The sequence below is a fragment of the Papaver somniferum genome, chromosome 10 (assembly GCF_003573695.1).
Source record: "Papaver somniferum cultivar HN1 chromosome 10, ASM357369v1, whole genome shotgun sequence".
NCBI lineage: Eukaryota > Viridiplantae > Streptophyta > Magnoliopsida > Ranunculales > Papaveraceae > Papaver > Papaver somniferum.
In genome coordinates, this window is record NC_039367.1 from 58099216 (window position 1) to 58109777 (window position 10562).

Consider the following 10562-nt stretch of genomic DNA (forward strand, 5'->3'; position numbering starts at 1 on the left):
TGGATGGGAAGTGCAGGGAGATGGATGAGAGTTTCCTTTACCTAGCCAGTTCACCTAGGTTAAGTTCTTGTCAAATATCTAGTTAACCAACCTTACAGCCTTAGCTAACCCCTAGTATTGGCTGTCTGTTTAAGGCACAACCAATCACAGACTAACTAGGCAGTGGTTTACTAACTAATGTAGCTAATTAATTCCTTAGAGCCACCACTGACCCCTAGCATTAGTGGTCTTCTTACAGCACCACTAATCACAAATCAGTTGGGCACTTAGGAGTCTAACTAGCCTAAGCTATTTTAAGCTCAGCAAAAACCATCCTAATAGCTAACCATCATGGTTCAGTTGTTCTCTCACCCTAGTGGGGAATTAGAACATGTTGCAGTTAAGAGTCCTCATGGTTGTCAAGCATCAAAACTCAGAATAAGAACATGTGAGTTAAACAGGGGACTTACAAGATCATGTGTAGAAACAAAACACACAAACTAGTTAACACAAACATAACATGGATAATACAATCACACACAGAACACAAACAGGAGACAACATAACATAACAATTAACATTAACAGGACATGAACTGAAATTGAGCTTGTAAATTAAAAATTAACAGAACTTGAAAGTTCTGGATGCAGGCTAATCCAAACATGCTTTCTACAACACACCCACACCCATATATATAGTCCACAACACAATTTCCCTAAATACAAAATTAGGGTTCTTCCCCAAAAATCAGTTAAATTAGGTTTACCTAATTTCTTTGAAATTGATGCTTGAAATCGTCGACCCATGCTTTGTAATTGCTCCTACTCCATTCCCATGCTCTAATTGCAACTCTAGGTTACCTAATTTATCAATTTTTTCACGCCTAGGGTTTCAGGAAGAGAAGCGTGAAAAAATGAGAAATTAGGGAACTAGAGGGCTAGGGGTGAGAGGGGTTTTGGTTGTTGGGTGATAGGGTGATGATGGTGGAGGTGTGGTGGTGGCAGTGAGTTGGTGGCAGAGGTGGAGAAGGTGGTGGTGTACGGTGGTTCTTCTGCTGTGGAGAAGATGGAGGAGAGGCTCGACTGTGTTTGGGGTAGAGGGGTGTTTGGTTAGGTGGATGGGTTCGGGTGCTAAAGTGTGAGGCGAATGCATCGAGTCTTGATGTTCTGTGAGATGGTCCGCGAGATGCGAAGCTGGTAGGTGAATCGGACGGTGATGCGGAGTGAAGCTTGTAGCGACCGTCAGATTATATGATACAACAAAATCAACGATGCCAGATGGAGTTAGGTGTTGAAGTGTTAGACGGATATATCAAACTTTGATGCACAGCAAGGGAGCGACCGTTGGATTCAACTACCATCTAATCTGAAGGCTTGGAATTTCAGCGCTGTGGTGCTCGGCATTGATGAGGTTTTGAAAGAAACCTACAAACTGACCTGCAAGTGCACAGGGTCAGTTGTAGTTAGTGATGGGAAGAAAGGGTTTGTCCACAGGGACTTGGAGGGAGCTATGGTTGTTTTCTAAGTAAAATCTACCTAAACAGGGAATTTGGGAAAACTAGGATATTGAATCCACCTAAATCCTCAGCTATATCATGTTCAGTGCAAGTCTTGCTCTTGGCCTTAGTAAACAAGGTGAAAGTTCAGGCCTGCCTTGTGTTCTGGGCTTTCATCTAGGATAAGCTATTCACTTAGTTCACTAATGCACCCCTAGCATTGATGGTCTTCTTACAGCACCATCAATCACAGATGGACTTGGTCACTAATTGACTAACTATCCTATATCTAAAGAAAATTGCTCACCTAGTTAATCCTGTTCACCCCTAGCATTGGTGGTCTTCTTACAGCACCACCAATCACAGGTTACTATCATCACTGAGTAATCAATCCTCCATGGTTCTAATTCAAGCTCATCAAGAACAAAACTAATCATTTACTTCACTGTGGCATAGAGGCTTCATCTACTTCCTAGTGATGAACTAAAACATGGTAAACAGAAAGAGAAATTTGAAATTGAAATAGAAATTGAAACTGAAATTAAAATTAAAATTAAACCTACTCAGACCCAAATTGGGGGTTAACTTGGCTAACCCAAGAACACCCTTCTCTCTACACATCAATTGCCTTTTATAGTTTTACAAAATATCCCCAAATTTCGAAACCCTAACTTGCAAACCCTAATTTTTTGAATTGAAAATTTCACTCACCTAATCCCTGAATTGATGTCGACCCATGCCTATTCTCTCTTCTCTGCTTCTTCTGCTCCCTATTCTGCTCCATTTGACGCCCTAAATCGAAGTGTTGTATCAAACCCACACCTAGGTCAGTGAGATGAGTGTGGGTTAGGTATAACAGCTAGATTTAGGGAGATGGGATGTTGGGGGAAGTGTGGAGGTGATGTTTAGGATGGTAGGGTGATGATGGTGTTCGTTGTGGTGATTGAGGCAGTGGAGTTGGCGGAGTTGGTGGTGAAGGTGATGGTGGTTCTCTGTGACGGGGTGGAGGAGAAGATGGGTTCGATGGAGAAAGGGGAAGGGTGCGTTTGGTTTGATGGGATATAGGGTTAGGTGTTATAGTGTGTGTCGGGATCAGCAAGGTTTGATGTATCGCAAAGCAAAACCGTGGGATGATAACTTCTGAAGCGGATCTAGCGGAGAAATTGAGACAGATCATGAGCGACCGTTGGATGCAAAATACAACGAAACTGACGGCTCAAGATGGAGTTGGGTGCTGTAGTGTAAGGCGGAGATATCAAACTTCGATGCACAGCAAGGGAGCGACCGTTGGATGCATCTGTGGATTGATCTGACGGCTGAAGACGCAAGCGGGTATGGATTTGGGTTTTAGGCTTTTGGGTATATAAGATGGGTTTGGGAAAGGGTTTTGGGCCTTGGGTATGCCAAGCCCATATCTTCTTTAAGAACAATTCTTCCTTCTTGAGCCCATTCCTAGCTTTTTGGTCTTGTGCGCACCATTCTTTGCGGCTTCCTTGCGTAATTTCTTCCGGCTTTTCACTACTCTTCAGCTCTTTTCCGCTCCGCAAGTCATCCAGACTTTATTTATTACCTAAAAATGCAAAATTAAGTAAGAAAAATATTTATTCTTGAAAACAAAGAAAATACAGAATATGGGATAAAATGTAGAATTAATGCACAAAAGATGAGTTAAATGCCAACAAAAAGATATAGAAATATGTACTTTTTAGGACTCATCAAATACCCCCAAACCTGAATTTTACTTGTCCTCAAGTAAAACAAAACTAAGGAAATCCTAACTATACCACTGTCGCTGGTCTCTCGAATGCATTTAGCGTATGCACTAAGCCTTTTAAACCACTAAGTGTCCCTAGTGGACGAGTTGAAGTCTCGTGAAGGTTTACCAGAGGTGTGCCTACAAAACCTAAGGACAAAATATAAGCTCAGATTCCATCAAACGTGACATGTGCAAAACAGTTTAAGCTCACAGCAAAATGGAGATGTCAATCTAGCTATCGAAGGCACAATCCTAGCACTGATAACAAAAAAAGACATGTGATAAGAGTGTAAAGTGTATCTACACATGTGTAAAGAAAGATCTGAAGTCATGACTACTAATCACCAAGAGATAGTTTCTCAGGCTAAGAACTGAGGTCGAAATCTAGCTAGCTGTCCGGACTTTACGAGAATTGTGAATGAGTTGGAGGTATTTCACAATTTCTCGCGTTGTACATCAATGGCATACACCCTCCTTGCTTATTACAACGAAACAACAAAAGATGACTATTTACATGACTCTTATTTACATTGACAATTCTCTTTTATTTTTGGAACAAGAGATGATGGAATTGATAAATACTTGATTTTTTTGGTATTTTCTGATTTTTTTTTTTTTTTTTTTTTTTTTCTGAATATATACATCGTTTTTTTTTTTTTTTTTTTTTTTTTTTTTTTTTAACATGGAAACACTTTTGATACAAAAAGAAACAAAAATTACATGACACTTTGCAAGAGGTAGCCCTTTTTGATGCACCCAGTTAAATTCGATGGTTGTCTTTCTTAATGTAACCTCCACCTTCTATCCCAACCAACCAAAGAACAAGCTAGTCAAGTTTCGTTCAGTATTCTAAAGTGATTGGCAATCGTAACTTCCTATCAAACACCTTGAAGATCGAGGCCATACATGTATTGGTAGATCGTGCGCGTGCAAATTTCTTATCACTATGTGAATTGTGCTAGAATCAGGGTGCCTAAATATCTAGACTAAGACTCCTAATAAAAATACATATTTGCACAAGAGTCAACATTTCAAGGTAAATGAGCTCCATTTTTATGATTTTTCATTTTTAATTTTTTTTTTTTTTTTTTTTTTTTTTTTTTTTTTTTTTTTTTTCAAAAAGAAGAAGGAGTTCGTTTTCAATTATGGCAAATTATCATGGTATCTACTCTATACCCCCAAACCTAAACTAAACATTGTCCTCAATGTTTCAAAAGATAACAAAATTATAATGCAACATATGAAGAGGATCATGCTGAGTAGAGTAAAAGGAGAGAGAATACCCGATTTCGGCGAAAGCAAGATTAAAACTCCGTTATTCAAGGTAAAAATCCAACGTATGTCAGCCGAGATCATAGTGGATTAGCAAAAAATGTACAAAAGAAACAAAAGAGTTTTAAAATTTTTTATCTACTGGATTATATACAAAAAATTCACCATACACTAACAATCTAAAGAGTTGAGGATCAACCCAAAAGACAAAGTGTTGAAACATAGACAGTTTCAAAACACTAAAATTGGACTGAAATGGGAGTGAGAGTGAAAAACCGAATGAATCACCCCTAAACCTAAATTGTTCAACAGGTTTACTTTTAAGCACAAAATCTTTTAATTTTAGGGGTTCAGGATTCAAAAGGTCTAACTCATAATGGACTGTTTTCGGGATGGGCAAAGAAATGCATTCCAACTGTGGCTCTTTAGAAGTGTTATATTTGAAGCAAAATAGTCCAAGAGGACTTGGGAGGCACACAGTTCCAATCCTAAATTGGGAATTTTCAGAAAAGGTGGTTTAAATTTTTTGTTGCAAACCAAATCTAGGTTGGGTGGAATAATCTCAATTTGAGATTTAGGTAAGAAAGTGGGTACATCTAAATTATTTTCATGGGTAAGATCAATAGTACCAACACATACTTTCCCTAAATCAGAAACAGGTAAAACATGCTCACATTCATCGAACAAAACATCAAGACCTAAATCAGTATCATGATTGTTCGAAGTACTCAAATCATCACCGGAAGAAATAACATTTTGTGACTTAGGCAAGGAATCAGACACATCAAATTCGTCCTCATGCATAATAAAATTAGTGTCTACAGAAGATTCAACTATTCCTATGTCATGTTCATCTTCACAGAAGAATTGTACAAGCCCCATATTAGAATCAAAATCATATGAATTACAATGAGTATCAGAAGAACAACATTCATGAAGGTTGAGGCTGAGAAGCCATATGTTATTGAACCAAAAGGTTCCACAATATTTTCAGCAAAAACATGTTCTTCTAACATATCATTATCATCATAATCATCATCATGGTAACATGCATATTGATCCTCATTAAAAGTGGTGGTGTCCTTAGTCGATTCATGTTCCTCTAATTCAGGTTCATATTCAATAGCATTTAGATGAATGGGACTGGACACTTCATTAGGGACAACATGCATTTTCTCATGAATTTCCTCCTTTTGTAGTTGAAGCAAAATCTGATCTAACTTCGCCTGAATGCGTGACATAGTTCTATCAGAATTTTGCTCACCGAGTCTGAGAGCTTCTACGGTGGAGTCTAAATTCCTGGGAGTACAAAATTCTTCATGTTCAAATTGTGGTGAATGGTACATGTGTGCATGGTCATTAGGGTTTACAAAATATTGATCACAACCTTCGAAAGGTTGATTATGGTCCCAATGACTACCAGCCTCACAATTTGTGGGCATTTCATAATTTGGATTTTCATGGTATCCCCTAGATTTCCTAAATTCATGCAAAACATAGCAATATTCATCAGGGTGGTCTAAACCACCACAAAAGGTACAAACATGCATATTAGGTTGGCTAGGTTGATACATGGGTGAATAGTTATACGGGTTTGCATATTGAGGCTCATGACCTTGAAAAGGTCCATAATTATAATCCCTATAACTATTGACATCATGGTCTGTGGGAGGCTCATAAGGTGAATCTTGCCCGTAAGCATCTCTAATAGATTTATTCCCAGAGACAGACCAAAATCCAGACATGTCTTTGTTTTATGAAATAATCACACAAATCACAAAAAAGTAAGGCCCAAGGGAGATGATAAAAATTTGGTTTAATTTGGGAGCAATTTTGGTTTTTGAAATTAGGAGCAAGCCCACATTGGTGGGAGAAATTGCTTTGTCAAGGGAAGTTGAACTAAGCCTACAATGTGTATGCAAACTGAAGCCCAATGTAGCTTTTGAAATAGCCTAACTGTTGCTTGTTTGGTCGGAGGCCCAGTTGGGCTTTCAAAAGTTCAGTTTTTCTAATTTAAAACTACAGGCCCAAATCAGTCTAACATCACAAGCCCACAAGCAATTAAACAAACAAGCCCACAAGTAATTAAGATTACAAGCCCAACAGAAAAATGGAAAAAAAATTATTACAAGCCCACAAATTAAAAATGGAAGCCCACAGGTTGGGTTCTCTTAATGGGTTTAGGCTTACTTGCTTAAGCACAGCCCAGCTGCTCAGTTTGGTTGCAAAAGCCCAGTTGGGCTTTGGATCATCCTAAGCTTTGGCTTTTCTGAGGCCCAGTTGGGCTTGGCTCAACTTGTTAAGCTTGGCAGCAACTTCAGCAGGCCCAGTTGGGCTTGTGATTTGCTACTGATTGGCTTGTGATTTTTTTTTTCTCAGCAGCACAGTCCTGTTGGGCTTGGTCTTCAGCAGGCTCACCAGCTCAGGGCCTTGCAGCAGGAGCAGATCAACAGCAACAGGTGCAGAAGCTCACAGGATTCTTGGCCTGGCACCAGCAGGAGCACCACAGCAGCACAAGAGCACCAGCAGCAGCAGGTGGAGCAGCTCAGCAGCAATAGCAGCACCACAAAAAAAGCAGCACCAGAGGCTGGCTGTAACAGCATCTGTTGGCTCAAAAGAGAAGATCAGTCTCTTTGAAGCGAAGCATAGCACATCAAGATGGATATACTAACAAAGAGAAGGTGCAGCTGACTACAGGGAGACAACTACAGCTAACATAGACTCAATGGTAGTTGCAATGATAAGACTCAATGCTTAAGTACAGGTGATGTTGCTAAGATGCACACCAATGCTTCAGATGTAGTGATGCTTTGTAGGTATATTTCAGAGGAAGGCTACAGAGCAATGAGCGAATCCACATTAGTAGTTTGCAGATACAGGGCTAAGCAAAACTACAAATGCAGTGACCAAATATGCAGACAATGAGCAAAGCCAATGTCAAAATGAGAAAATCACAGACAATGAGCAAAGCAACAGGGCAATGCTACAGATGCAGTGCAGTGATGATTTGCAGGTATGCAGTGATATGCAAACTAAGATGCAAACTAATATGCAATATGCAAGATGCTAATGCAAGTTACACTAAGTTACAACACTATCAGTGATGCAGTGAGATAAAACAATGATGCAGCTAAAACCACAACTAACAGTACAGCTAACACATATATACAAGTAGTATGCAAATGATGCAGAACTACACAGTTGCAGTAGCAATGACTGAAAAAAAAAAAAAAACTAAACAAAATATGTACAGGGTAAAGTAAAGAAAAAGAAAACAACAATGGCACCGCTACCGAGTCCCCGGCAGCGGCGCCAAAAACTTGGTAGCTCAAGGAATAAGTCCTAAAACTATGTTTTAACCTAAACCTGCAAGTATACAGGATCTAAAGTAGTTAGTGATGGGAAGAAAGGGTTTGTCCACAGGGACTTGGAGGGAGCTATGGTTGTTTTCTAAGTAAAATCTACCTAAACAGGGAATTTGGGAAAACTAGGATATTGAATCCACCTAAATCCTCAGCTATATCATGTTCAGTGCAAGTCTTGCTCTTGGCCTTAGTAAACAAGGTGAAAGTTCAGGCCTGCCTTGTGTTCTGGGCTTTCATCTAGGATAAGCTATTCACTTAGTTCACTAATACACCCCTAGCATTGATGGTCTTCTTACAGCACCATCAATCACAGATGGACTTGGTCACTAATTGACTAACTATCCTATATCTAAAGAAAATTGCTCACCTAGTTAATCCTGTTCACCCCTAGCATTGGTGGTCTTCTTACAGCACCACCAATCACAGGTTATTATCATCACTGAGTAATCAATCCTCCATGGTTCTAATTCAAGCTCATCAAGAACAAAACTAATCATTTACTTTACTGTGGCATAGAGGCTTCATCTACTTCCTAGTGATGAACTAAAACATGGTAAACAGAAAGAGAAATTTGAAATTGAAATAGAAATTGAAACTGAAATTAAAATTAAAATTAAACCTACTCAGACCCAAATTGGGGGTTAACTTGGCTAACCCAAGAACACCCTTCTCTCTACACATCAATTGCCTTTTATAGTTTTACAAAATATCCCCAAATTTCGAAACCCTAACTTGCAAACCCTAATTTTTTGAATTGAAAATTTCACTCACCTAATCCCTGAATTGATGTCGACCCATGCCTATTCTCTCTTCTCTGCTTCTTCTGCTCCCTATTCTGCTCCATTTGACGCCCTAAATCGAAGTGTTGTATCAAACCCACACCTAGGTCAGTGAGATGAGTGTGGGTTAGGTATAACAGCTAGATTTAGGGAGATGGGATGTTGGGGGAAGTGTGGAGGTGATGTTTAGGATGGTAGGGTGATGATGGTGTTCGTTGTGGTGATTGAGGCAGTGGAGTTGGCGGAGTTGGTGGTGAAGGTGATGGTGGTTCTCTGTGACGGGGTGGAGGAGAAGATGGGTTCGATGGAGAAAGGGGAAGGGTGCGTTTGGTTTGATGGGATATAGGGTTAGGTGTTATAGTGTGTGTCGGGATCAGCAAGGTTTGATGTATCGCAAAGCAAAACCGTGGGATGATAACTTCTGAAGCGGATCTAGCGGAGAAATTGAGACAGATCATGAGCGACCGTTGGATGCAAATATACAACGAAACTGACGGCTCAAGATGGAGTTGGGTGCTGTAGTGTAAGGCGGAGATATCAAACTTCGATGCACAGCAAGGGAGCGACCGTTGGATGCATCTGTGGATTGATCTGACGGCTGAAGACGCAAGCGGGTATGGATTTGGGTTTTAGGCTTTTGGGTATATAAGATGGGTTTGGGAAAGGGTTTTGGGCCTTGGGTATGCCAAGCCCATATCTTCTTTAAGAACAATTCTTCCTTCTTGAGCCCATTCCTAGCTTTTTGGTCTTGTGCGCACCATTCTTTGCGGCTTCCTTGCGTAATTTCTTCCGGCTTTTCACTACTCTTCAGCTCTTTTCCGCTCCGCAAGTCATCCAGACTTTATTTATTACCTAAAAATGCAAAATTAAGTAAGAAAAATATTTATTCTTGAAAACAAAGAAAATACAGAATATGGGATAAAATGTAGAATTAATGCACAAAAGATGAGTTAAATGCCAACAAAAAGATATAGAAATATGTACTTTTTAGGACTCATCAGGCATAGACTTCAGATTTTGATGCTCTATGAAGGAGCGACCGTCGGATGCTTCTGAGAAATGATCTGATGGCTGAGAACGGAGGCGCTTTTGTGTGTAGAAAATGAGGTTGTGCGCACCATTCTTCGCGGCTTCCTTGCGTAATTTCTCCCGGCTTTTCACTACTTTTCTGCTCTTTTCGCTCCGCGACTCATCCGAACTTTATTTATTACCTAAAAATGCAAAATTAATTAATAAAAATATTTATTCTTGAAAACAATGAAAATACAGAATATGGGATAAAATGTAGAATTAATGCACAAAAGATGAGTTAAAATGCCAACAAAAAGGGATAAATATACACAATATTTGGCACTCATCAACATCATGATTGGATCTTGTGGATCCAAGCGCATGTTTCTTGTCAGCAGATTACATGATAGTTCCCTTGGATCCTGCACTCCACGCTTTCTTAGGCGACAGAGACAGGGATAACACACACATATTGCTTTATCCAAGTGTCATATTTATTCCTTTTGGTCAATTGGTCGGTCTCTTTGTTGTTTTTTTTTGTTTGTAGTCACCCAATCACTCTAATCATCCTAGCAGTGATAACAATTCGATGTTCGTGCCCCACCAATCCACTTAGAGAAACAATAGATAAATATGGAAAAATAAAAATAGAACGTGATATGGTGACGACTCCGAGATATGGTGACAACTAACATGTTATTTATTCTTATATTTTGTTCGTTTTCATATGAATAGACTCTACTAATGGGTTCCTCAACTCCTACAACCCCGATGTTTCCATTAGTGTAAGGCACAAGTTGCTAGATTTCGGAGTTTGTAAAGCAAGTTTTTCTTTTTTCTATTTTTCTATTTTTTTTTTCTTCACTAAAGGCATCAAATCAACTAACTATACAAACATATAAATG